Source organism: Cynocephalus volans, chromosome 14, assembly GCF_027409185.1.
Source record: "Cynocephalus volans isolate mCynVol1 chromosome 14, mCynVol1.pri, whole genome shotgun sequence".
Taxonomy (NCBI): domain Eukaryota; kingdom Metazoa; phylum Chordata; class Mammalia; order Dermoptera; family Cynocephalidae; genus Cynocephalus; species Cynocephalus volans.
In genome coordinates this window covers 11,880,838-11,907,955 of record NC_084473.1, presented here as the reverse complement: position 1 = coordinate 11,907,955, position 27,118 = coordinate 11,880,838, and the positions used below count along the sequence as shown (strand labels likewise).

At 45.1% G+C, this 27,118-nt stretch overlaps 1 protein-coding gene across 2 annotated transcripts in view; it reads right to left on the bottom strand.

Annotated features, from left to right (window-relative positions):
• The window catches only part of LPIN1 (lipin 1), a 95,208-nt gene extending 72,841 nt beyond the window's left edge, over positions 1-22,367 (bottom strand). For both annotated transcript variants that reach the window (XM_063077887.1, XM_063077888.1), the window contains exon 1: positions 22,349-22,367. The gene's annotated coding sequence lies outside the window, so the exon portion shown is untranslated. The remainder of the gene's footprint in view (positions 1-22,348) is intronic.
• Positions 22,368-27,118: the final 4,751 nt, after the last annotated feature.

Here is a 27,118-nt window from a genome sequence, read left to right as displayed (position 1 = left end):
TTCTAATATTTTTATCACTGGCAAAGCCATATCACTGTATACTAGATGAATCTGCCCAAGAAGAAAATATATTTGGAATTGTTTTTTAGCTTCAACTGAAAAATTCTGCTATGGGCTGCATGTTTGTGTCCCCCCAAAATTCATATGTTGAAGCCCTTCCTAACGTGATGGTATTTGGAAGTGGGGCCTTCGGGAGGTACTTAGGTTTAGATGAGGTCATGAGGGTGGAGCCCCATGGTGAGATTAGTGCCCTTATAAGAGGAGACCAGAGCTCTGTCTCTCTCCACCATGTGAAGACCCAGTGAGAAGGCAGCCATCTGCAAGTCAGGAGGAAGCCCTCACCAAAACCCAGCCATGCTGGAACCCTGAGCTCAGCCTCCAGAACTGTAAGAAATTGCTATTGTTTAAGCAACCTAGTCTATGGTGTTTGTTGTAGCAGCCTAAACTGACTTAAGACAGTATCCGAAGAGAAGCTTGCATCCTAAAGGACACCTAGGTAGTTTCAAATCCACAAAACCTATTCGCACAGAAAGCACCACTGGCACTTGGTTCTTCCCCAGGCTACCCCAATGTAGGGCTCACCAACAAGCTACCTGTACTAGTCCATTTCTGTTGCTTATAACAAAATATCTGGAACTGGGTAATTTATAAGAAAATAAAATTTATTGCTTACAGTTTCATAGGCTGGGAAGTCTAAAGTCCAGGGAACACATCTGGTGAGGGTCTTCTTTGGTGGTGGCTTTATAGCAATGCAGGGGTCTCATATGGCAGAAACTCACGGAGCAGAGAGAAGAGACTCTCATGTGCTCTCCTTTTAAAGCCCTCAGAACCATGCCCCTTACCACTATTAAACCATCAACTTAACCTCTTCAAGGCCATGCCTTTCAAATATCATAATAGGATTTCTCACCCTCAACAGTTACAGTAGGAATTCTTTCTAATATATGGGCTTTGGTGGACACAATTCAATCAGTCCACAGCATTCTGCCCATGACCCCCAAAGTTTATGTCCTTCTCAGAGATAAATACATTTATCCCATCCCTAAAGTCTTAACTTGTTTCAACTCGAAAAGTCCAAAGTTCGAAATCCCATCTGAAAAATCAAAACAAGTTATCTACTTCCAAGACACAATGGTGGGGCAAACACAGGGCACATATTTCTGTTCAAAAAGGGACAAATAGGCCAAAAGAATGGGGTAAAAGGTCCTAAGCAAGTCCGAAACCGAGCAGGGCAGGCATTAAATCTCAAAGCTGGCGAATCGTGTACCTTGACTCCATGTTTGACATCCTCTGCATGCTGGTGCAGGGGTTGGGTCCCAAAATCCTTGGGTAGCTCCACTCCTGTGGTTTTCCTGGTCTTTGGCCATGCGTCAGCTCTCACACACTGGTCATGCATACTGGTAGCTCCACAATTCTAGGGTCTCCATGGCAATCCTGCTCCCATGGCTCCACTAGGCATGGCCTTGGTGGGGTTTTTCTGCTGCATCTCAGACCCCACATTCCTCATTGCTCTAACAAAGGCTCTGTTCAGTAAATCCACCCTGGCAACAGATCTCCTCCTGGTTCCCCAGGCTTTTCGTACATCCTTTGAAATCAGGGTGGAGGCTCCCAAGCCTTCACAGCTCTGGCATCCTGTGAGCCTGCCGACCTAACACCACATGGCTGCTACTAAGGCTTTTGGCTTGTATTTTCCAAAGCTGCAAGTCCAGCCACACCTGGGGCCAATTTAGCACAGCTGGAGCCGCCAAAGCTACTGGGGTGCTGGTGCTGGAAACATCTTCCTGAGGTGGCCCTGGGCAGCGAGCCTGTGGAGGGTGACTCGGGCCTGTTCCCCAAGACCATTTTGTCTCCCTAGGCCTCTGGGCCTGTGTTGGAAGGGTTGGCCCCAGAGCCTTCTGCAATGCCTTCAGGGCCTTTTCCCCCTTCTCTTGATAATCCCTTTTTTTTGTGCTAGTTTTCTCAGCACCATTTCACTTTTCTCCTGAAAATGCTCTCTGCTTCTCTACCACATGGCCAGGCTACAAATTTTCCAAACCTTTATGCTCTGCTTCACTTATAATTATATGTTCTGGCTTTATGTTGTGCCTTTTCTGCTATAATTCAGCATGGGCTGTTAAGCCCTGCAGCTTCCTTAATGCTTTGCTGCTTAGAAATTTCTTCCACCAAATACCCTGGGTCAGCACCTTGAAGTTCCATATTCCATAAAACTTTTGGGAATGAACACAATGCAGCCAAGTTCCTTGCAAGTTCTTAACAAGGGTGATCTTTGCCCCAGTTTCCAATAAACTCCTTCGTATTTCTATCTGAGACCTCAGAATGGCTTTTACAGGCTATTTCTGTGAGCATTCTGGTCACCACCAGTTTACCAGTTTCTAAAATGTTCCAAATTTTCTCTGGTTTTCTTGTCTTCTAAACTCCCACCAGCAGCTAGGCTTTTTCTAGGCTGCTGTTCCAAATTCTTCCAGCCTCTCCTCAACATCCAGTTCCAAAACCACTGCCACATTTTCAAGTATTTGTTGTAAGCAACACCCCACTTCTCTGGTACCAATTTTCTATATTGGTCTTTTTCTGTTGCTTATAACGAATACCTAGAACTGGGTAATTTATAAGAAGAAAAAAATTATTGATTACAGTTTCAGAAGCTAGGAAGTCCAAAGTCCAGGGAACACAGCTGGTGAAGTTCTTCTCTACAGCAATGCAAGGGTCTCACATGGCAGAAAATGATGGAGCAGAGAGAGAGAAACGCTTATGTGGTCTCCTTTTAAAGCCCTCAGAACCACACCCATGACCACCATTAAGCCATCAACTTAATAACCTCTTCAAGGCCCTGCTTTTTAATTGTCATAATGAGATTTCCCACCCTCAACAGTTACAGTGGGAATTAAACTTCTAATATATGGACTTTGGGGGACCACAATTTGTGGTCCACAGCACCACTGAAACATAAACCGCAAAGCTAAGACGCCAGTCATCTGAGTGATCCAGCCTGTGGCCTCAGTGAGGGACACTGACTTCCCAGTAAAATCGGGTTTCTGCACAGAAGACTATGCACCATTACAGGGCTGGCTGTGGAGCCATACCCAGGGGAACAGTTCACCTACTAGATGTTTCAGCTGATAGACCTTTGCACCTGGCTCAGATAAAATCTACAACGCTAAACGATATAATCAAGGATCAGCTCTAAACAAACAATTAGAAAAGCAGAAAGAGACTGGATTCACCAACAAATTATAACAACTCCTAATATGAAGCATTAAAAGCTGTTTGCCTGTAGCCATTCACTTGGCATCTGCTGGTGGCCCGGAGCTTAATTCACCCTCTTTCATGGTTGACCTGGGACTTGGGGTTGATGAGGAGAGTAATTCTACACTTCACTGATCTCCATTTTTGCCCATCCCACAGGGTCCGGTATGTGCTGGGCCCGTAGCAAGGTCTCAGAAGACAGGCTGAGGGACTGATGAATTGGTTGGCTAAGCTAAGTCAGCACAGGAAAGGAACTAGCCATTTAGGAGAGTTATTGTCAATTTTCTGGATTCAGACACATGCTCTATTGTACTTAGGAAAGCTAAATTAAAAATTCTTTTAACCCAAAGCATAACATTCATATATACAGTCAGCCCTCTGTATTTGTGGATTCCATATCCACAGAGTCAACCAACTGGGGATTGAAAATATTTTTTTAAGACAATAAAAAACATAAGAATAAAAAATACAAATTAAAAACAATACAGTATTACTACTTACATAGCATTTACATTGTACTAGGTATTATAAGTAATCTAGAGATGATTTAAAGGATACAAGAGGATGGGCGTACGTTGTATGTAAATACTACAATTTTTTATATCGGGGACTTGAGTGTCCACAGATTTCGGCATCCGCGGGGGTCCTAGAAACAATCCACTGCAGATACCAAGGGACAACTGTAAGTAAAACCACATCCATCAAAAAGGAGCATTAAAGATACTGGAGGATCATCCCGTCCTTGGGCACCACCATGGGACACCTTCTCAGTAACCTCTGGCCTCCCTCTATGCCCCTTGCTCCTTCTGTCGGTGGAAGGAGCCGTGCAGTTGTAGCTCACCTGCTCTTTTCTCGTGTAAAGGTGCATACAAATCAGAAAAAAACGTAATTTTCTCTGGTGTAATAAGGGAAGAAGACTGCCTCCCCAATCCCCTTCTCTTAGAGCATTTACTATGGAACACTCGTCCTCACAAATTCTTTCTCTGCTCCTTTGAGATGTATGTAAATCTCTTTAAAACCTAAGTGAGCCTCTGGCCACCTGTACAACTCAGAAATGTCCCCTCAAGGACCTGGAAGCCACCTCTTTGCAATGTCAACATAGAGGAAGATAGCACCCTGTCTCCCAGTTCTCGTGGGAGAGAAAGAGCCCAACTTTGGCAGGTGCCTTGCTCCCCGTTGCAGAACTACCTCCTGTCATAAAGATTCTAGAGGTTTCCTTTTTCTTTTGGATAAAGGCGACTGGCTAACATAGATTGCATCCCAACTGCCAGGGGAATTTAAGATGAACTACACGTGACGAAAGGTGCTGTCAAGTCTCTCACTTGAGGACAAGTTATTGTTTATCTTGAGAACGTGTATGAAATGGGTTGTATCTGCTTGTCTATCAAAAAAGATGAGATTTCTTTCCATCAAGTTATTATTACTATCTTCCATCCCTTATCCTGTGAGTTCTCTTTCAAAGGGTGCTGGTTAGGACAGATGGGAAAAGGTGGTCATTTATTGGATCCCCTCATACTCTAACAGTAGCTTTGAAATGTCACATTGAAACACCATATGATAATTGTCATAGGTCTCAAATTTAGCACAAACTGGTCTCTCTTGATTCATAGCCAAATACACAATACTTTTTTCTTGGATAGAATCATTAAGTGTGGTACACTAGAAAGAACAAAGGATTTGAAATCAGAAAAGTTAACTTATGTCCCGGCCCTGCCACTCACTGGCTGTGTGACTTTGGTCAAGACACTTAACCACACTGGCCTTCAGTTTGATCATGTCTTTTGAAAGGAGATCTCTTGGATCCCTTCTATATTCTTCATAAAACAGAAGTCGTGGTACTTACACTTCTGCTGGGAGTGCCAAACAGGCTGTGGCTCTCTGTTCCTTGGAAAGCAAGAGCAGCTATACAGTAATGCAACAGACAACTATTATGTGTGTATAGGAAAATACTAACGCGTGACTGTGCAGCCAACCAGTGCAGGGGTGTGTGCGTGTCTTTGTGTCCATAAGCATACATATAAACACATTAACATCAAGCTTATGTGAGCAACTCCCCAGGCTCCAATCTATATGAGGTACTCAAACATCCCTGGAAACATAACAAGACAGAGGCCATCTATTAACTGCAATTCTGCTCAGAATAATACTCTATCTAGATAAAAGGGATACTTTGATGAGCTGCAGGTGAATAGGAGCAGGAACTGCAGCCATCATGCCCAGAACATGCTAAGTAGTTGCTGAACTGAAAGAAGGCGGAATGCATTTCTCTGAATGGAGATTGCAGGTTTGAAGGGAGGGGGGTGAATTTGTTAAGGACAAAGTAGAAGAGCTGAGCACAACCACCTGTGATTCTCTTTCCCCGTCTTCACCCCGGTGACCTTCTGCCTTCCTTCCAAATACCTGTTGAAGGATTGGCTCAAAGAGGCCCACAGGTTTTGGGCAGGCCCCTGTGCACATACATGCATACATACGTGAGCACACACACGCACTCGTTCACATAAATAAACACTTGTAATTCTGGTTATTTTCTTTGCAACAATCCATTAGGAAACTCGAGTTCTATGTAAGGAGAACAATGACCCATTCTTTTGTATTTTTTTAATTAATGGCATATATTCACTGATAGGACATAAGACATTTCATCACAGAGTGTAATGTGACACAAGACACAACATCCCTCTTGGACCCCAACCAGAAGGATTTTATTATAACATTGCCATTTATCAGGTGGGCCCTTGGCCTGACATCGACTTATAAAGAGAGTTTACATTTATTAATCAAATGGTACTACAGAATAGGAATTTCCATACCTTTTTCAGACACTCCATTTTTAAAATCTCATAGTAACCTCCTCATTAGGTAAGTGCTATTATTATTTCTATTTACTAATGTGGAAACACATGCTCAGCGTGATGAAGTAAACTGCCTGATGTCCCATAGGAGATAGGACTGCCAGGAGTAAATCCCAGGTCTGTCTGTCAGTCTAAGCTAGGTGGCTCCTAACTAGGAGTCCAGAGAGTCAATGGATGGAAAGCAGAAGCTTATGAACTTGAATTTCTTATTTTCTTAATTTCACTAACTTCTAACTGAAATTTAGTAGCATTTCTTTTAACTATGGATTAGACAATAAACAGCAATAGTGTTAAGAATACCTGTGACCAAAAACACCACCACTAACAAAAGTCACAGATATTTTCATGCCCCGTCAAAGTTGTTGCAGATATTGCAAAATATCACATATAGTGATCACTACTTAAATATTGTGGTTGCTTTTAAAGCTGCTGCTACAGTACAGAAGAAAGGAAGAAGTCGATCTCTGAGAACCAAGGACAGGGTGCCTGCCTACCACTGAGGCTTACTCAGAGCAACAGAGAATTTCTACCCCTTGCCACCCCTCACTGTCTAGTTAACAAGGGCAGCAAGGTATCATGAACAGCAGAACAGGAGGAGAAAGCAACACGCAAAGAGACCCTCCCCCAGGTGCAGTGCAAAAGGCAGGCAACCCACCAAAACACATGGTACTTCCACAGGAATTTGAAGGCTATGGTGCACTGAGGGTAACCATAGCAACAATAAACCTGGAACCCAGCCCAACTCCTGCCTAGGTTCACACAAACCCCCCACACTACAGGCCAACCAGGAGAAAAAGCAGGTCCATTTCCAGAGAGAAAAAAATGATGTAAATGTCTCCATTCTATACAAGATGTCCAGCTTTTGAGAAAAAATTATGATGCACATGAAAAGGCAAGAAAATCACACAAAGAGACAGCAATGATAAAAACCAGACTCAGATGTGACAGACACAGATGCTGGAACTATCTGACATGGATTTTCAAAAAGAAACTGTAAATAATAGGTTAAAGTCTCTAATGTACGAGGCATACGATGTGCCAGATCAGATGAGGTATCTAATATGCAAGAACAGACAAATACTTTCATCAGAGACATAGAATCCATAAGAATCAAATTAAAATGTTAGAAATGAAAAAACTTACTAACAAAGATAAACAATATCTTCAGTGGGCTCATTGGGACACTCGATATAGTGAGGAAAGAATCACTGAAGTTGAACGTAGGTAATAAAAATTACCCAAACTGAAATACAGAGAGAAAAAAGAGATTTAAAAAAAAAAAAAAGAGAGGGCAACTGAGGGTTGTGAGTCGATATCAGATGGTCTAACATATGTGAAATGGAATCCCAATGGAGAGAGAGAGAGAAGAGCAGGGGAAATATTTAAATAAAGTATGGCCTAGAATTTTCCGAAATTAGCGACCGACACCAGAACTACAGATCTAAGAAGCTCAGAGAACACCAAGTAATTGAGCAGGATCAATACCAAACACACACACAGACACACTCACAGTCATATCGTATTGGAAACACTGAAAATAAAAGTGAAAAGAAAATCTTGAAGGCAGCCAAAGACAAATTATTTGATTTGAATTACAGCAGACTTCTCACCAGAAACCATGTAAAAGAACCAGAGAGCAAATATTGGGGACTTCACAGGTCATGTGGTCTCTGTTGCAACTACTCAACTCTGACATGATAGCACAAAGCAGCCATGGACAATATATAAACAAATGGGCATGACTTTGTTCCAGTAAGACTTCATTTACAAAATAGGTGACAGACCAGATATGACCCATGTTTCGTAGTTCATCAACCCCTGGTCTAAAGCAAAAATAGTAGCAATGCTTTGTATGTCAGCACACGTACAAATGAAAGCATGAAGGATGGAAGGGAAGGCTTAGGAATATACTGTTGTGAGGTCCTTACCCTATACATAACCTGCGGTAATATTATGTTAAGGTAAATTATAATTAAAGATGTATATTGTAAGTGTTTGAGCAATCACCAAAAAATGTGTAAAAGCTATAAATAATAAGTCAACAAGAAGATAAACTGGAATCACAAAAAAAAAGTTCAATTAACCCAAGGTAGAAAAAGAGCAAAAGGAAACAAAGAAAAAATGGCAAAAATAGGAAACAGCTAGTAAGATGGTGTGTGTCAATCCAGCTATATCAAAAATCACATTAAATACACCAGTTAAGAGATAAAGATTTCAGATTGCACTAAAAAACAACAGCTAGCTATATAATATCTACAAGAAATCCACCTTAAATATAAAGACACTGAACTGTGATGTGGATACATGACTACACTCTGGTCCAAATTCAGAACTGTACACTACAAAGAATATCACTATATATAATTTTTTAAAAACAGGATGTGGGAGTGAAGGTGGAATACCAACTGTGACAAATGAATCTAGCTGCATTACCAATGAATCACATAACTACGTGGAAGAGGATGGAGAAAAAAGGAACTGACCTAAGGAACTCTGGCAGAAAGTATTTCAATTGAATACCTTAATGATAACAACTAAAAGAGCTGTACACAAACACTGCACTCCAACTGATAAACTTGTTTCTCACAGGGGCATGGGTTAGCAATTCAGAACTACCTTATTTGGGTACTAGGGTTGAAAAATCAGTAAATACATTTTAGATGATAGGAGGTTTCTCATTGTTAGAGAAAGAAGTTACAGTTAAGGGGGAAGACTAGAATGTACCTTGTGGTCTGAATTAGAGTAAGACGTAAACTCATGTTTGTTTTTTAAATATAGATGGATGATAGATAGGTAGAGATGTGTGTGTATGACTGAGTTACTATACATACATATATTTCCCCCCCTCCACTGAGACTAGAAGCAGTGACATCCCAGTAGCAATGAGCATACAAGCACCTGGGTCTTCATTTCTAAATACCATTTTCCAATCAAAGGAACCAGGGTTCATTGGAGAACTGATGGATTCCATGGCCAGAGCAGAGAAAATACCACATGAGCCTACAGGATCTTATGGTGCCAGAAAGTAAGGAAGTGCAAAAAAATTTTTTTTAAAAAAAGATGGGCAAGGATGTTGAAAGAGTATAGGAGCCAACCTGAAAGAGCTCCCAATGGCCAAATTTAGAACTTGCCCAACAAAATAACAATACCATTGGATTACATCCCAAATAATTTTTTAAATTTATGAATCCATACTGATATAAATAATAACTAAGTAAAGAAGAATTCCAATTAATAAATGAGAAAATAATGAAGGAAATAGAAAATCTCCATTAGAATGCCACAGTAATAATTGCTGCAGGCAGGATCCATTGATGGAAGCTAAGGTTAGTGGGCAAAAGTAAAAGGACAAACAGACTATTGAGATAGTCTCAAAATATTTCTTTCAAAATATTTAGTAGCTACAAAGAGAAATTACAATGGAAAATCTTGGCAGATGCCACCTTAACCAAGCGATCTGGTTTGTCAATGCATATTGATAACTGTGCCCCTGACAGGATGCACTGAAAATGGCACATCACCTCTGTAGCTTTCCTCCTAGTGATACATAACAACTACAATCTAATTATGATGAGACATCAGGCAAACCCAAATGGAGGGACTTCCTAACAAAGTAGCTGATGAATACTCTTCAAAAGTATAAATTCAAGTAAGACAAGGAGAGAATGAGGAGCTGTCACAGACTGGAGGAGAATAGGGAGGCATGACTGTAAATGCAGCTGAGGATCCTGGATTAGATCCTGGAACAGGAGAAGTACATTAGCAGAAGAACTGGTGAAATCCGAATAAATTCTGCAGCTTAGTTTTCTTAAAAAAAAAAAAAACATAACTGGCTCAGCATTGCCACATATGCTTAATATCAAATAATTAGTGAAGACTGAAAGGCCCAAGGAGCCTGGGAGAGGGGTGCTGTGAGGGTGCTCAGGCTTAGCAAAGCCAGCAGGGTCTGACCCGGAACTTGAAGGAGCGAGGCCTGATCCCCAGTAGAATGAGCGCAGAAGAGACAGGGAGGGGCTGTGGAGGGCTGGAGCAACAAGTTGTATCAAACGTCTGGCAGTGGGAAAGTTCGCGATGTGTTCAGGATCCCCTGTACGGGTTGTTGATCAACGCTGCGGGTTTTGTTGAGTGGTTAATATGGGAAAGCAGACTGACACCAACACATGACAGCCTCAGATGGCAGCCTATGGAGTGCATCGTAGGCCTTGGAAAGCCATTAAAGCTTATTAGCAGGGAGTAAACACTTAGGAAAAGTTCATTTTATGAAAATGAATCTGGCCTTGGGGGTCATGCCATATAGGAGGGTGGGAGAGCTGGGCCGCCCCTGAGGTAGCGAGGACTTCTACAATGGTCCAGATATTCAGTTATCGGGTCAAGCCATGATCAGGAATTGGTTGCCATGGAGCGTTAACACAGGGACAACACGTTTCCACGTGTACCCGGTTTTGAGTCTCCGAGATGGGCAGCTCCAGCAACAGCACGTCCCCTCACCCCACAGGCTCGGGGAGGGATATGGCCAGCATCTGCGGGGTGTCAAGTCCGGATCCCCCGCTACGAAAGGAGGGCTCTTGTAGCTTTTCCCTTAAATTCCTTCTGGGATTTAGGAAAACCTATTCTTCATTTGTTTCCACAACCATCCATTTTTTAAAAAGGGCAAGAAATCCAGGGAGAATACAGTGATACAGGAACTGTCCCCAGCGCTTCCCTGCCAGAGGCCCTGACATGGAAATTGAGTCTCTGATGACCGCCCTCTCCCAACTCAGAAACAAAACAGAACAGACATAAAAGCCCACTACCTGAAAATCCCAGTGCGATGGCACTTTCTATAAACATTTGTTTTTGGCTCTCAGTAGTCCACAGACCTCAGCTCGATGGAACACGGGAAGGGAAGGACAGAAACGGGAAGAGGACAGCAGAAGCCATAGACAAACCTCACCTACTTCACAAGGGTACTGTGGCTGTCCTCAGGTCCTGGCCGGGGGAATCGAAGCTCCTGTCCCTACTGCCTCCCGTCCTTCTAACAGGAATTAGACTCTGGAGGGTCCTGTTAGGCTCCGACTTGGAGAACTCCCTGAAAATACACTCAATGTCACAGGCTGGCACAGACATCTAAATGGCATTCCCCGTGTTCATAAGATAAAATATTAGAAAAAATAATCGTAAAAAATTAGAATTTTATAAATGTGGGTCATAGTCAATCCTTCTTAAAATAATTCCCAGAGGCACACAGTTATACTAAAAAGACTGAGAGACTAAAAGCCCAGAGTCAACCCATTAATGGAAAGAGAAATGGAAACTCCAACAAGAGTCTTGGTATCAGTTTCCCCAAATTCCAGTCACCGGTTTCCCTCTTCATTGAGCCAATGCCTGAGAGCCAGCATAGGGGAATTATGATCCATAAAACCAGAAGCTATCGAGGTGTCAGCATTTTCCACCTCCCTGCCCCCCACTTGCCTCAGCTGCCACAAGCAAGTCTTGTCTCCTCCACTTACAGGACATATTGTCAAGACCCCATTCGGCTTCCTTTAGCTTCATGTGGATGTCCTTGCTCATAGGAACGGTGGCCTCCTGGTCTTTTGTTCTCCTTCTCCTGGTTGTCCTGTTCTCAGCAGGCTAGGCCACCACTCAGGGGCTGTTGGGATCAGCATGGCTGGCTCCCCATCCGGTCTTGCCCCTCATAATCTCTCCCTCCTCCTGATCTTGCCCTTCAGTCCACCTCCTCCCCACCCATTTTCTCTCCTTCTCCAGCTTCCCTTCACCCGCACCCTCTGCACAGGAGCCAGGAAATGCTCATTGTTGGGTAACAGGATTATGATGTCCCCGCTGGGGTTATGACATCAGCCCATGGTGATGCTCAGAGGAGGAGAGAAAGATCAGAGGGACGAGTGAAGACGGAGCAGGACTGCCGTGGGGAGCTGGTTTGAGACCAGCCCTGGATTCAGACAGAGCCTGGTCGACACCAGAGGCCGATGGAAGGCTTGAGGATTTCTGCTCCCTGGTTTCTGAACTCACAACAAGCTAACCGGAAGGGACTTTCAATTTACAAAGCTGCACTCCAACAAACAGCAAATGTAGATGCAGGAAATTACTTTGCCCATTTTTTTACAAAGCATGGAGATTTGGTGTTATCTACTGAGTCTAATATGAAGAGAGTTCTGTAATAGATGTCCTTGAATAGAAGAACATCAATTACAAGAAACTTAAGCTATAGACGAGCTCTTTGAAATGCCTACATCAGAGGGGAAATGATAAATAATTACTGTATACAATTGTTGAATTATTGTCCAATCAACTAAAAATCAAAGTTTTAAATCGTGGTATAATGGAAAGTTATTAAACAGCCAGAATGGAAGTATCAGAAGTCTGCTCAAGTATGACCCTAGGGGCCCATATTTTCCACCAAATAACAAGGAACATCCCCGTATCCTCTCTTCCCAGTCTTGATATAGATGCTTAGGATTGGAGCAAGTTTTCTTCTTATAAGCAATTTCCTTAAGGATGACCAGAACGCCTAATACCAAATGTTGTACATCAGAGCAGAAGGTGAAACTTGGACACCATGAGCCTTCTGATTCTTCAGGAAAATGCAGGGCCAGAGCCAGCTCTCTTGGTCTTCCAGTTGCACAAAACCTGCCTGCCTCTGCCCTGGTCTTCTCTGGATGGTACTTTTGAACTCTGACAGAAAAGTTGCATTTGGAAAACAAGTTCTTAAGAGAAGAGATTTTTTTCTTTTGTCTCTAGTTTGTGGTATCTTGTATAATTGTGTGGTTACTGCAGAGTCCTACAAAGAGTGTCCTATTTAAGGCAGGACAGTAGGTTCTAGCAACAGCGTGGGATTTGGACTTTGCTTTGTTGACTTGTCATTACGTGATAGTGCCTTTTAGCAAGTCATGTGCAAATCTAGCACATTCAGTTGTCCTGTAGAAGACAATGCAATTGCATCTAACATATTTACAAGTCATTTCTGCTAGATACTAGGCTCTTCTATAGTATCCCCAGATCATGTCAACCCCTCCTTACCAATATTTGGGGGCTAAAAAATACCTACTTGCTTCTGAAATCGTGACTCTCATCCTCAAAACTGTACAATATTCTACTGAGACAGGAAGAGGTGTGACTCAAGCTGGCACATTCAATGGGCCGCAGAATTCTGGCTTATGTAACACCCCTGCCAGCCTCGGTAGTATCAGATCCCATAGTTCTACATTTTCCCAGCCCTGTGATCTTAAGCTGTACAGATATGCATCTGTTAGCCAGTACTTCCCGTCTCCCCTGAAAGTCAGACCACACTCACAAAACTGCCATCACACATCGGAGCTGTAAGGAGACTCTCACCCGTTTGGAAGAGAATGACCCAGTGTGAAAGGGGAGGCCAGACCATGCTCTGAGTATAATAACCAAAGCCATTTAACCTGCATAATAAACCCAGTGTGGAGAATGGGAGATGCAGAAGCGGAGGCATAATATCAGGGCCTGGCGTGCAGGGAAAGGAGATTTGCCTGCAGATTCCAAAGGCTCTGAAAGATGAAGGTAGGTGGATTTGTGATCATTATCAAAAGGACCTACAAGTAAGTCCGGGCTGGGCAGAGATGATCTGGGAGCTCCCAGCGGGCCCCCAGTTGGACAGGGGCTGTGGAGGAGTTCTGAGCATGACACGGCAACTTTAACTAGATTCCTCTGATGCTCCTTCCAGCCTGAACTCAGTGAATTCTCTCTCTCCTTTCTCACTGTCTTCCAGAGTGGACTACTGTATCCATTACAAAACCAGTTTGAGGATTCTGTGTTTTAAGCTTTACTGTTCCCACCATGAGCAACTCTCGGGTGAATGGTGGTCTGTGCAGACATGGGCAAGTCAGGCTCTGAAAGCCACCGCTTAGTTGCAAGTGGAACGAGGTGCTCCCCCAACTCCAGCCCCCTTTAGAGCATGACCTCGTTCTAGGGAAGCTCCATGCTGGGGTTCCTGGATGGAAGAGGAGACTGGGGCTTCTGACCCATGAGGAGAGAAGGAACAGAGAACTCTGTCCAAAGGTCCTGAGTTTCAGATCTGCACTTGGGCCAGACCTCAGGTTCTATCTGTGAGGTAACCCAAGTTCCCAGAGGAAAAGTGGCTGTCCCAGATCTCGGCACTAAATTTGACCCAGGCCTCAGCCAAACTCTGTGTTTTTTCCTCCCAGAACAGTAAGGATATAGGCCCAATAAAAAATCTCAGAGTTCTTGCTAGACTCTGGGGTGTCCTGGATAGGGTATGGTTCTGGGGAACTGGAGACCTGGGTTCTGATTTGTTCTCTGTCACCTATCATGGGACTCTGCACAAGTCACTGGGGGACCTCAGTCCTGGCATTGGAAAATGACAAAATGGAGACTAGAGGACCATCAGAACACTTTCCAGCCCTGACTTATCATTTATGTGTTTATGATGTGACCCCAGGGGCACAGATGATCTTGCACCCTCATCCGCACCACGCACACATGCGTGCACACACTCACACGCACATGGTAACTGTCGATCTTGGGTTCATGACATCCCAGGGCATCTCTAATCATCTCAAGGGATATTGAGATAGTTTCAGAAGAAATTTATGTGAAATCACTTTAATTTTAAAATAGGTGACATTCTGCCCACCACTTTTTCTTCTTCTGTCTCCCTCCCCCAGGGATGTGTAAGTGAAGATCTGGGCATCACTAACCTAATTGGAGGAAGTTCTGAGCAGAGCACAGCACAATCCAGACAAAGAATCGGTTACATTTTCGATGAGAGGGAGGGAGGCAGGGAGTGTGAGATGGGCAGACAAGGACATATCCCTGTCCTTACACAACTGCGTTTGCACTCTCTTCTCTCTCACCTCACTTTGTAATGCCTAATCTGCCATGGTACAATCTGCCCAGGCACTGCTCAGCTCAGTTGCAGAGACAGAAGGACCAGCATCAGAATGAAAGCCCATTGCTCCGACAGACACAGCCCACTGCTCCAGCACCACCATCTGACGGCATGTTGGTGCCTCCACTGCCCTAGCTCCTCCCTTTCTCCTTGCAATCTAAGTTCAAGTGCAGTGGATCATTTTCTTTCTTTATGCTTGCCCTGTTCCCTTCTACCACAGGGCCTTTGCACATGCTATGTAGCCTCCACATGGGATCTTCTCCCCCTCTTCACCTGGCTATCTGACACTCTCTCTTCTACCTTAGTCCCAACATCACTAACCTCCCCAAACATACCAATTCTCCCTTTTAGACACTCTCACTGTTCCACAAATCTTTCATTCAAAGTATTTATTATGGTTAAAATGTTCCATTTGTGTGTGCAATGCTGTTGGCAACCTAAATAACAGACAGAGACTCTCTAAAGAAAATATTTATTCGGGAATGGGCATTGCAGTGAGAATATGCGTGCCATGGTAAACCATGTGTGTGTTCAGGGAGGTCAAGGAAGACAAAGGTTTTTAAAGGAAAAATGATTGTATTGAGATTATTATCCCTGGCTACAAGGATCAATAACAAGGGTGGCGTCAGTCAAGGTTGGACAGGCTGTTGCTGGGCAGATGTCCTTGCAGAAGTAATTTTTTGTGTAAGGTTGTGGTGGCTTTTGTGCAAGGTTGCAGTTTTTGCAGAGTCTTTTGTGATATAGTGTTTGTTATCAGGCATTTATGCATGAGAACCTCCCTTCATGTCCTTTTCTGACTCTGTTTGTCAGGGTGTTTTGTTTTTTTCTTTAATCACAAGTGACTCCATTTTGATTCTGAAAACTTTTACACTGTAAAATCACTCCCCAGCAGACAGATGCAGCGGGAGGGGAAAGACCATTTCTGTTTAAGCATCTAACACAGTGTCTGGCACTTAGTAGGTGCTCAACAAGTCGTTTTCAATAAATGCTTAAATATTGTATTCTGTCAGGTTGCAAAAATATATTCATCATAATAAAAATAAACTATAATAAAAATATACTCATCATAATAAAAATAAATGAACTAGGTATGTATTGCTGTTAAAGGTGTCACTGCCCTTACCGTGGGCCATTTTTTGAGTGCAAGGCACCGTGGAGGGCGGGAGCAAACAATTAAGAGCTGCCTCTGTCCTCAAGCAGCTGAAGATCTAGTAGATATACAGTGTCTCCAGCGAGAGAAAACACATACTAGCAATTCAGAACAAGAGGCCCACTGGGGTAGAAGAGGGATTGGTAAAAGGGTTGACAGGAAATATGCACTAAAATGAGACATTAATATAGCGTTTCTATTCACAAATGAGACAGTGACCTTGGGGCATCTCTATAAAACCTAAGAACTCACTGAACAGAAAATGACCATTCTGTATAAGATTCTGATTATATGCATTATTGTTGTATCTGATTGTGCTAGTACCTGTTGCTAATCCGTGCTGTAGTGATTCACGCTAAAAAAAAAAAAAAAAAGCAATTGCCTATAAGAACCACCCCAGTGCATTTCTAGATGAGAACACAGTGACTGCTGTCATCACACACCTGTGAAACAGCTTCATTAGCAATGCTAGGCAAGGAAGAAAACCCTAGGGCAAGATGCGGGATGGAGTGAAATAGACAAATATGCATTTATTTTCCCTTTACTTCAGATATTGCATTACATTTCAAGGAAACTTTAGAACTTAAAAACTCACAATGATCTGGAGAACAGGAGGGGCACCTTCAGTGGAAAAGATATTTAAATTTGAAAGGTGAAAGCAAAGGGAAGTTTTGATTAAATAATAACACAGAGCAATCTATGCCCTGGAATTCCTGCAAAAGGGGCTGCAGCCGGGGGAGGGGCCCACATGCCCAGCGGAACCTCCAGCAGGCGCTGACCTCAGGAACTACACGCTTCCCCCAAGTTACAGCCAGCTCCTTGACTTTTTGTTCCAGAATGAACTCCACCAGTTGTAGCTACCAGGCATCCTTCCTTTTCCCTCCATGCTAAATAAAAACAGACAACCATGAATCATCAGACACTTGAGGAGACCCTGCAGTGTGAAAGAGAATGAAAAGGGAGGAACGTGATTCCAGAAGAAATAAAAATAATTAAGGGAACAGAAGGGAAATTAATAGGAAGAAATCCCCAAATTAGAATTTCAGAAAGATTTGGGCAGATATTTCACTCATAAAACAAAAGCAGAATAATGCTGTGAAAGAGAAATAGAGAGCAAAAAAAATTTTTTTGAAAAGTAAAAAATTGGATTCCCCAAAATAGTAACAATAATAAAAGATGAAATTAATAAAATCTTTCAAATCATAGACCAAAAAGTTGGGCAACCAGAGATAAGAGAGATAGAGGAACACTCCATGGGCCTCAGTCAACCCCTTTCATCTGCTTTCCCCCCTTTTGGATTTTCTTTTGGAATATCTTATCTGCTGATATCTATTAGATTAGAAGTGAATTGTCCTCCATGGGACCAAGTTCTGAGCAGACGAATGAAAAACGACCCACTGCCAGGCACATCATTGTAAAGTTTCAAGACACAAAGCATTTAACAGAAGAACCTAAAAGCTTCCAGACATGAAAAAATAAAATAAAAGGTCACCTACAAAGGAACACAAGTCAGACTGGCACGCAGGGAACATTAGCTATTAGAAGGCACGGAACACTGTGTTCAAACTTCTGTGAAAACTGCCGACTACCAGCCTCAAATTCTAAATCCAGCCAAATGATCAAATGGGAAGCTGAATTAAAGAAGAGATTCAGACATGCAAGGACTGAAAAATCTACCTCCTGTCGGTCTTTTCTTCGGAGGTTACCTGAAAACGAACTCCTTTTGCTTATTGTTTGCTTATTTTAAGGAGTAAAGTAAGAAAGAAGAAAATAACAATCTGGTAACAGTGGATCTAGTGAGGGGCTCCCAAGAGGGCAGCTCTGCCGCAGGACTTGGAGCAAGCAGGAAGAGGGAGGTCTCCTGGGGAGAGGTCTTGGGGGAAAAGGGCACCTACACAGAGAGCTGAGAGTCTGGAAAAATAGGAGAACGTGATAAAGGTACTAAATGCAAGGAATAAATGAAAAGAATTAGAAACTACTGCAAGAGAGAAACTTCTCATAGAGGCAGCATATTGTAGTGCTCAGGAGCAAGGCCTCTGGACCTCTGTGGGTTCGAATCTGACTTTGCCACTTACCAGCTGTGTGACCTTGAGCAAGTGACTCAGCCTTTCTGTACTCAGTTTCTCATCTCTCAAACAGAGATGATAATAGGACTAATTTAGAAGGCTGTTGTGAGGAGCTAAATGAGTTAATATTTGTAACATTAGTAGAAAAAAAGAATTTGTCACATGGTAAGTGCTATATAAGATTTTTTAAATAACTAAAAAGCCCTAAAAGCTATATGAAAATTAGTCATCCAAATAGAAGAAATAGGTCCCAAAGATAACAATAGGCTTAAAGAATAAAGAATGTGATGGTTTCCAAGTGATAGACTAAAGTCAAAGTTTAAAGTCATTGCATCTTGGGGAGTAGGGAAGGGCGGGTAGTGGAAAGCATGTATTTTTCCTCTGAACAATAAAGAAGAAAGGCAGACAAAACTTCCAGGAAAAACACCCCTCAACCTCTTCCCTTCCCCCCCCCCCAAAAAAAATCATACATAAGAAAGTCAGAGTCTGTATACAGGACGAAGTAAAACACGATGAGCTTATGCGTACATGAGAGAGTACAAGGAAGGAGCCCATGAGCATGTGATGCTTGGTGAAAGCCAGCCAGCTCCTCAGAGTGTAAACTCATCAGACAGCGTGCAAAGGAGATTTGTAATTGAGTGGGTAGGAGCAGGAGACTGTGGCTTCAATTGTCAACCAGTATTTCCTAGCTGATTTTATAGACACCAGGCACACACATGAATCACTTTGATAAAGTTTTTCAAAAACAACTCTATATCTAGACAGAGTTTCACTTCCTCGCCCCCCTCCCAAATGGGCTCCCTCCAAGAAAATAAAAAGTCTGGTCCTTTCTCAAACCCAAAGACAACAAGAAATAAAAGGAATAAGCAAAATATGGTTCCAAGTCAAAAGACCAGGATAACCTAGAATTCTGGTAATTGCTCTTATTAGAAATGTTGCAATCGGGGTACTCAGTGCCAAGGAGGCGTTGTCAAGTACCTGCTATTCATGACAGCACAACGTGACAGCTGTCACTACTGTCAGTGTAACAAATTGCACCACAGTGTGCCACGGCCTGAGCGAGTCTCTCCTTGCTCAGCTGTCCCTCCAGAATTTGAAGATTTCGCTCTCAGGAGTCTGTGTGCTCGGGGACGGAGGGGGAGGAGGTGTGGTGATGAGTGTGTATTTTCCCTGGGTTTCTGCGTTCCACAGCTGGATCCTTCAAACTGACAGCTGGACCTCCTAGCATCCCTTCCCTCAGACATTCCTCGGGTCCCTACAAATTCGATTCCTGGCTTCTCTGTCCTGATGAGCTCACGTGTAACTCAATTATAGCTCATTTCATGCAGCGTCGTCATGTGCACCCCTCTGTCTCCTCTACCTGTTGGTGAACCCTTGAAGGAAAAGACCAACCGTGCCACACTCATCACTGTACCTCCAGTGCCTGGCACAGTGACGCTGTAACTTAGAGGGAGAGAGGGAGGGAGGAGAGAGGAAAGAAGACTCTGAGCCTCACTTTCTTCCCTGCTGTACTTCTCCATTTTTGGTTTTCTTGTAGCTAAACATTTTTGGAATTTTTGAACCTGCCTTCTAAGGATAACAGAGCGTAAAATTGACCAAATGCTGAGACAGAAGAAGAGGTTCTGACTGGAAAGCTGCCTGCATGCTCTCAGCCCACCTCCCCAGGCCATGTACCCTCCCTGGGTGACTCTGTCCCCCTTGAAGACCTCAGTGACACTGTTATACTGTTGACCTGCAATTCTGTATTTCCAGTCCAGACCTTGCCCCTGAGCGTCAGATCATACATCCAGCCACCTGCTGGCCTCCTCCACTAGGACATTGCACAAGCACTTCCAACTCAGCCAGGCCAGCAATGAACTCCTAACTGGTCTCCCTGCCTCCAGGCCCAAGCCTACGACTACCTTCTCCCAGGGCTGCAGATCTGGATGTGATATTGCTGGCTTAAGGTCCTTCAACGCCCCATCCCCACCCTGTGCCATGCCACTACCTGTAGGATAAAGTCCAAGGTCCTTAGAAATGCAGATGAGGCCTCCTGTTCCTTGCCACCCGGCCTCCTCCTCACCCGCCCCTCCCCCTGCCCTGCTCTTTCTCCTCCTCCTCCTCCATTTCCATCTCCTCCCGCTGCTCCCCTCTTGCAGTCATAAGCCCCAGATCCCCAGACCCACTGTGCTGTTTCTTACCTCCGTGCTTGGCCAACTGTTATGGCTCTTTCAATACTCTGCATAAGACTCACCTTCTCTTAGAAGCATTTTTCAGAAATTGCTTCTAAACCCCCACCCATGCGAGTTGAGTTATAAACCCTACTTCTCTCCTACCACGAAGGCTTGTGGTAAACAGCAAGCGCCTTATGTTTATGATGGAGTGGGCCTCCTGTGTGCAGAACTGAGCTCAGAGAAGTTGGGTAACTTGCTCAATGTCATGCACATCCTGTAAGTGGTAGAGTTGTGACCAGGATTTTGGACTCCTAATCCGATTCCCCTGCATGGGTGGTAAAGATTCTCTGTAATTCAGCCTTGAAACGGGATTATCCCGCTTTACATCTCCATCCATTGTTTCCCCGTCTTGCTGGTAGACGCGCCCTGGGCAGGGCTGGCCGCAGAGACTCAGCTGATGGCCTTACTTGCCTGCCTCTCTCAGACACCATCACCACTGCCTTGCACACTGGCCAGAGACTGGGCTGGGGACCTGGTAACCATGAGCTCCAGCCCCAAGGTCTGGAGATTGGGGACACTCAGCCATGGGAAGCAGCCTGAGGCCACCTCTGTGACTATTGGGCCTGCACCCCCACCCATGGGACGAGGGGGTCACTTACCAGGACTTCCTGCCCCTTCTCCTCACACAGGGTAGCTTTGCTCACTCCAGGCTCAACTGCCACTAACTGCCCGCTGGTCAGGGTTCCTGGCCTCCCATTGGGCCCCGTCCCTGTCAATCTCTCAGCAGCAGGATTTCTGCTCCTCACAGTTCCCAGGGCCAGGCCCTGCCAGCGGCCTTCCTCATTCATTCATCCGCAGCCTCTGGATTCACCTCCAGGACGAATCTCTCGCTCCGGTGGGCACTGTGCTAGGCCCAGTGTCCTCTGCAATCTTTGGCCCACACTTTATTCCAGAGCCCCGTCTACACTGTGAGCTCCTCAAGGGTGGAGACTCGGTGTTGCTTTTGTTTTCTATCGCAGGGCTTAGGACAGGCCGAGGAGAGACAAATGAGCAGTCAGGCCTTATCACCTGATCCCTGGACCATTCCAACAGCCCTCTCTTGAGCCTCCCCACCCCAAAATTCTGGCCTCCAATCTCCTCTCCGTGGTGGAAGGATCACAGGTTTAAGATCTATGGCCGCAGCAGGTTACATGATGTTGTGACACTTACAGCACAGCTGCAGGGCTGGGTGGATGCACCACGAGAAAAGACCCGGAGGGGCAGGTTGGGACCAATTCCCAAGAGGCTATAGCAAAATATCCTCGCAAACCACAGAGGTTCATAGAGCCAGATCTGTGGACAGGGTCCATAGCCTGGACTGAGCACGAGGGGCGAGGCTGCTGCTGGCCCCTGAACTGCTGAACATGGGGTCTTGGGAGATCCAAGAAGACAGCCTCCATGGGCAGAGCAGAGAGCAAAGTGTAAACACAGTCCCAGAGACCAGCTGAAGGGCTGCGCCTAAGCTTGCAGCCTGGTCCAGGCAGTGAGGCTGTGGTGGGAGGAAAAAGAAACCAGCAGGTGCAGATGGATGGGAGAGGCAGGATCTGGACAAGGACCTCAAGGGTGGCTGCACGGGCTCTTAGTAGATGCGTATAATCGCATTCATGGTAAGGACGGTCTGTCAAGGACAACCAATGGCATGAGTACTAATATGACCTTTTCCTGTTTGCACTGGGGAGCCATTGAATGTTTTCTAATCAGGAAGGTAAGAAAATCATGTCCATGCCTGGAGGAGGATGGATCACAGGAAGAAAAGATTAGAAAGCAGCCAAATGTCCCTAGCTCCATCAGGAGCTCATCAGACATTCAGAAACTGCTGCAGGCAAACTCTGACACATCTCTGGAATGGTGCAGTCCTGCTTTGGAGGCTGCGTATATCCATGGCAATAAACTGCAGGTTCATGAAGAGTATTTCCTCTCATCTCAAAATGAAAAAGCATAATGAAGACATTTATAGCAACTTCACTCACATTAATGTTTGAAGACCATACATTTCGAATCCACCCGGGGTCTCTCATTATTGGAATCTGAAAAACAAAAACATTAGAAATCAATTAATGGAAATGTGCTGGAATTAGATAGTGGTGACGGTTGCACATCTTGTGAATATACTGAAAACCACTGAACTGTACACTTTAACATGGTGAATTTTATGGCATGTGAATTATATCTCGATTTTTTAAAAAGGAAATGAAGAGGAAGGATCTGTTGACTTTGAGCACACTGGGAATGTTAAATCACAGTAAGTACACAAGGCCCATTGTGAGGTCGTAGACTCTCTCATGCCTTCACTCTTTCTGCATCTTCTCTTCCTTCCCAAAGCACAAGTATCCTATGGGCAAAGCCACAGGAGGCCAGGCCGCGTGGGAAAATGATGGCCTTGGAAGTCAGAAGACACATGTTCAAGAGCTAACTCCACTGGCTCTTCGCTGTATGGCTGCACGGGGCTTATCTTCTTATCTGAGAAATGGGGGTAACAATAACCCCTGCCCTGCTGAGCTGACGTGTTGTTGCGAGCATAAACTGAGTCCATGCAGGGAAAAGGGCAATTCACACATCAGCTATTCAGACTCCTGGTGCGGCATATCCTAGCAACCAGACCCATGTCATCCACCTGTCCTGCAAGTGCCCCAGTTAGAGCTGCCCAAAGGGCTGCCGACCACACCAGCTAAGCCCAGGCTTTCTAAGGGACGTATCAGTTGTCCTGGGCCTGAAGTTATACTTAAATTATACTCAAAATCTACATGCTTTGAGCTCAACTAAAGCAGCCCAGAATAAACAGCCCTTGAAGGCCCTTACTCCTACTCCCCGAGTACTGTCACTCCCTCACCCTGCCACCCAACCTGCTACCTGTCTGACCTGTTGAGCTTTTCCAGCCCATGTTTGCTGATTGACTAACAGTCAATGGTGTTATTTTACATCACTGTGTACTGAGTAGCTCTCAGGGCTGTGCACGCCGTTAGGTACTGGGAATGCAGTGATGAGGGAGACGTGAATCTTGTCCCTGTGTCACTCACAATCTGGTGAAAGGCAGGAGGACAAGTAAAACATTTGCTGTGGCCAGGGCTACCATCAAGGTGTACCCAGGCTGGGAGCCCAGAGGAGGGAGCCATCCCTGTCTGCAGGGACACAGGGGAGGCTCTGTGCCATCTTCAGAAGGCATTGTCTGAGTGCTTCTGAAGGACGAATGGGAGTCTTGGGGAAAGAGAGGATGAAAAGGGACTGCCCAAGCAGAGTGGAGAGTATGGTCAAAGAACTAAAGGTGTCACATGCATGCTGGGAACCAGGAGGAGTGCCCCGTAATGGAAGAATAGCTGCAGCCTGTGCACGTGGGCACGGAGGGACACTGGGAGGGGACAGTGGGACAGGAGGCAGTGTGGCGAAGCTCTTTATGTAAACAGACAAAGGGGCAACTGCTATGATCAAGGCAGGAAGGAGCCTGGAGTCCTCAGTCTTGGCAAAGATGCCCTGAGCCTCTGCAGAGCACAGTCTGAGAGCCACAGAGAGGATCGATGGGCTCTGTGTCTCCCAAGGATCACACCAGCCACGGTGCAGGGGTGCACTGCAGGCAGAAGGAAGGTTTCTCCAGCAAAGGATGCCAGGCTGAGGTGATGACAGTGGATGAAGGGGAAGGGTGCCTCCAAACGCATCTGGATGGTAGGGTCGCCTGGACATAGTGAGTGTCTTGGACTGGGTGGGTGAAAACCAGAGAGGTTCTGAGGATGGCTGAAGTTTCCGGCCTGGGTGACCAGGTAGAGGATGGTATTATTTACTAAGTTAAGAAAGCAGAAGGAATGAATCTGGGGAGGAATATTCTAGTCTACTGGAACCACATCTGAAATAAAAAGGGTAGATTTTCCTGTAAGACAGAAGCAAGGAGGGAAGGCAGATGTGATTGTGGGGTTCTACCCACATCTGGATGCTGGCTATGAGAGTGGGGCAAGGGGATTGGTCTCTTCATGTATGGTTGCTTAATGCGGCGGCTAATTTCCCGGTTTCGGCTGAGCAAAGCAAGTGAAACACTTCTTGGAACCCAGTTGCTGCTTCCACGTCAGCTCCTGTGGACTATTTCAGCATGCTGCAGAAAGTCATGCAACTTGGACACAAGGGCCCTGGACCATCCAACTCAAATTCTTCAGGGGCCACAAGCACAGTCACACAGGCACCAGCATTCTCTGTGCACCATAGTTGGATCGATTTCATGCTCACGAGGTAGGCTAGGAAGGCTGCCAACCATTTAAACACACAGTGCTTGGATTTGGTTCTTACTCAAAGTGAAGTATCAAATCAAATACCAAATATACATTTTCTTATTGCCGGGGGAGCAAGATCTCTGACCCCCTTCCACCCCCGCTAAGAGTTTGGGTTGATTTCAGAGATTTAAACACAAACACAAGAACACCAAAAGTGGTGAACCAGTATATTTCAACAATAATATCTTTCAAAGCTAAGAAGAAAGTAATCTCATTCCACCCCACAACTATTCATCTGGTGTTATTCAAAATTCTAGAACAAAATGCGAGGCTCAGACTTTGGACCCTGAACACCAAGCAGTTAGCAGTCACAGCGAAAGTCAAAGATGAACTTGGGTTTGAACCTATTTCTCCAACTAAGAGCTGCACAGACTTTGGCAAGGAACCTAAGCTTCCTAAGCCTCAGTCCTCTCACTGAGTTATCTCACAGAGTTGATGTGAGACTCAAGAGATAATACCGTGTGAAACAGTAATGGTCTGTACAGATGATGAGGATGAGTGAGTGGGAGACTCAAGGTCAGGAACAGGTGAGCATCTTCTGCACGGCTGGCTTGCTTTCACCTTATCTGCACTGGGAGTTGTATAACTGCTCAGGTCCTTCTTTAGGCACTGGCTGCCAGAACCACATTTCTGTTCTTCTCCGTGCAAGTGGGTAGGACTGTATGAAATGCAGGTTTCTGTTAGCTCCATCCTTGACTCTGTTTCCTGTCTCAACTACTTTCTTCCTTTGGTTTCTCACTTAATTTAAGTTTCTGTAACTGTTGTGGACTATCCGTGCCCCCTCCCCACATTCATATGCTGCAGCCCTAATACCCAGTATAACGGCGGGGCCTTAGGGGGTGATCCAGTCATGATAACGTGGGTCCCCGTGAGTGGCTTTGTGCCCTTACAAGAAGAAGCTGAGAGAGGTGGTCTCCCTCTCTCCACCATGCTCCTCACCAGAACCCCACCGTGCTGGCACCCTGATCTTAGACTTCTAGATCTGGACATTCAGACCTGCAAGAAGTACATTTCTGTTATTTAAGCCACCCGATGTGTGATGTTTTTGCTATAGCAGCCCGAACTAAGACAGAAATCCTGTCGTGTTTTGAACCATCTTTTGATCTGGCTTACATGAGATATTTAATGTCAAGTGCTCAACAGACGTTAACTGTTATCACCATCAACCATCATCATCAGCAGCAGCAGCAGCAGCATCCTACCCCCTGTTGAAAGGTAGATAAATTGGGTCCTAGCTCTAACCCTGGCTTTCTGGGTGACTTTGGCAAGTTCCTTCAGCTCTCTGAATCGAAGTTCCCTCATTTATCAAATGCATGGGTTAGATTAAAGCAAGGGTACCCAACTGGCCGACTATGACACAGCTATCCTCCACATGCAGTACCTCCTCCTCTGTCTGTGACATTACACACATCACTCCCTGGTTAAAACTTTCGGTGGCTCCCCGTTGCTCAGGAGTGCAAGGCCCTGCACCATCCGCTCCTGCCTGTCTCCCTCACCTCACCTCCTCTCTCCACACCCTGCTTTCGACTCCTGGGACATTGTCACACTGCCCCTGTCTCAGTGCCTTTGCCCCACTGGTTTCTGCCAGTCAAAGGTTCATCCTCCACCCAAATCTATCCTTGGAGCCAGACCCATGACTCAAAAGCCAGCTCTCCGTGGGGCCTCCTCAGATTTCCCCCTTGGCATATAATCACCCTCCTCTGTGCTCCCCCAGCATTCCACAGAGGAGGCAGAGCAGTTCAGTAGGCAAAAGAGGAGCTGGGAGTCAGGTGGCAGGTTCCAGCTGTGGTTGGGCCACTGAGGAAGGCTGAGGCTGACTCACTGTGTGGCCTTGAGCAACCCCTGCTCCTCCGTGTACCTGGCTCCCTTCTCAGTCCTGTTAGCTGACAGAGATGACCTCTAAGAATCTAGGTGAACATTACCACCCCCTACACCTAAACAGCTGGTCCTGGGTGCCAAACGGATGTGTGACTGTGACAATTGCTGAATGTCTTTTTCTCAGTGAATCCTGCTTCAGTTCACTTCTCCAGAATTTCTTCAAATTAAACCCCTGAAGTCCAGCCAGCCTCCTCTAAATGGCCCACTGAGTCATAACTAATGGAGATCACTCACTCTTCATTGAAATATGTCAGAAGAGTGATTCGTCAAGCGTGACCATGTCTGGGGTGGATGCTATCATCTCAGCAGGCACACTGGCACCCCGGGAACAATCCCACGGATATTTCAATGAAAGCTATGAATTTTTCCCCTCCCCCCAAAATGCACATATATCCAGAATCTTGCACACAATTTTAGGGGTCTCATAAACCCCTTCAGCCCACCTTGAAATACATTTTCGTTAATGGGTCTCCAGATATAGACCTCACTCCACAGTTGAAGACTTAGAGGTTCCCGGGGGGATGTGGCCACTCAAGGTCACACAGTGAGGTGATGTAAGGCTGAAATCAGATCCAGCCAGTGCTCTAACCTGGGGTCCTCGAGGGGCTC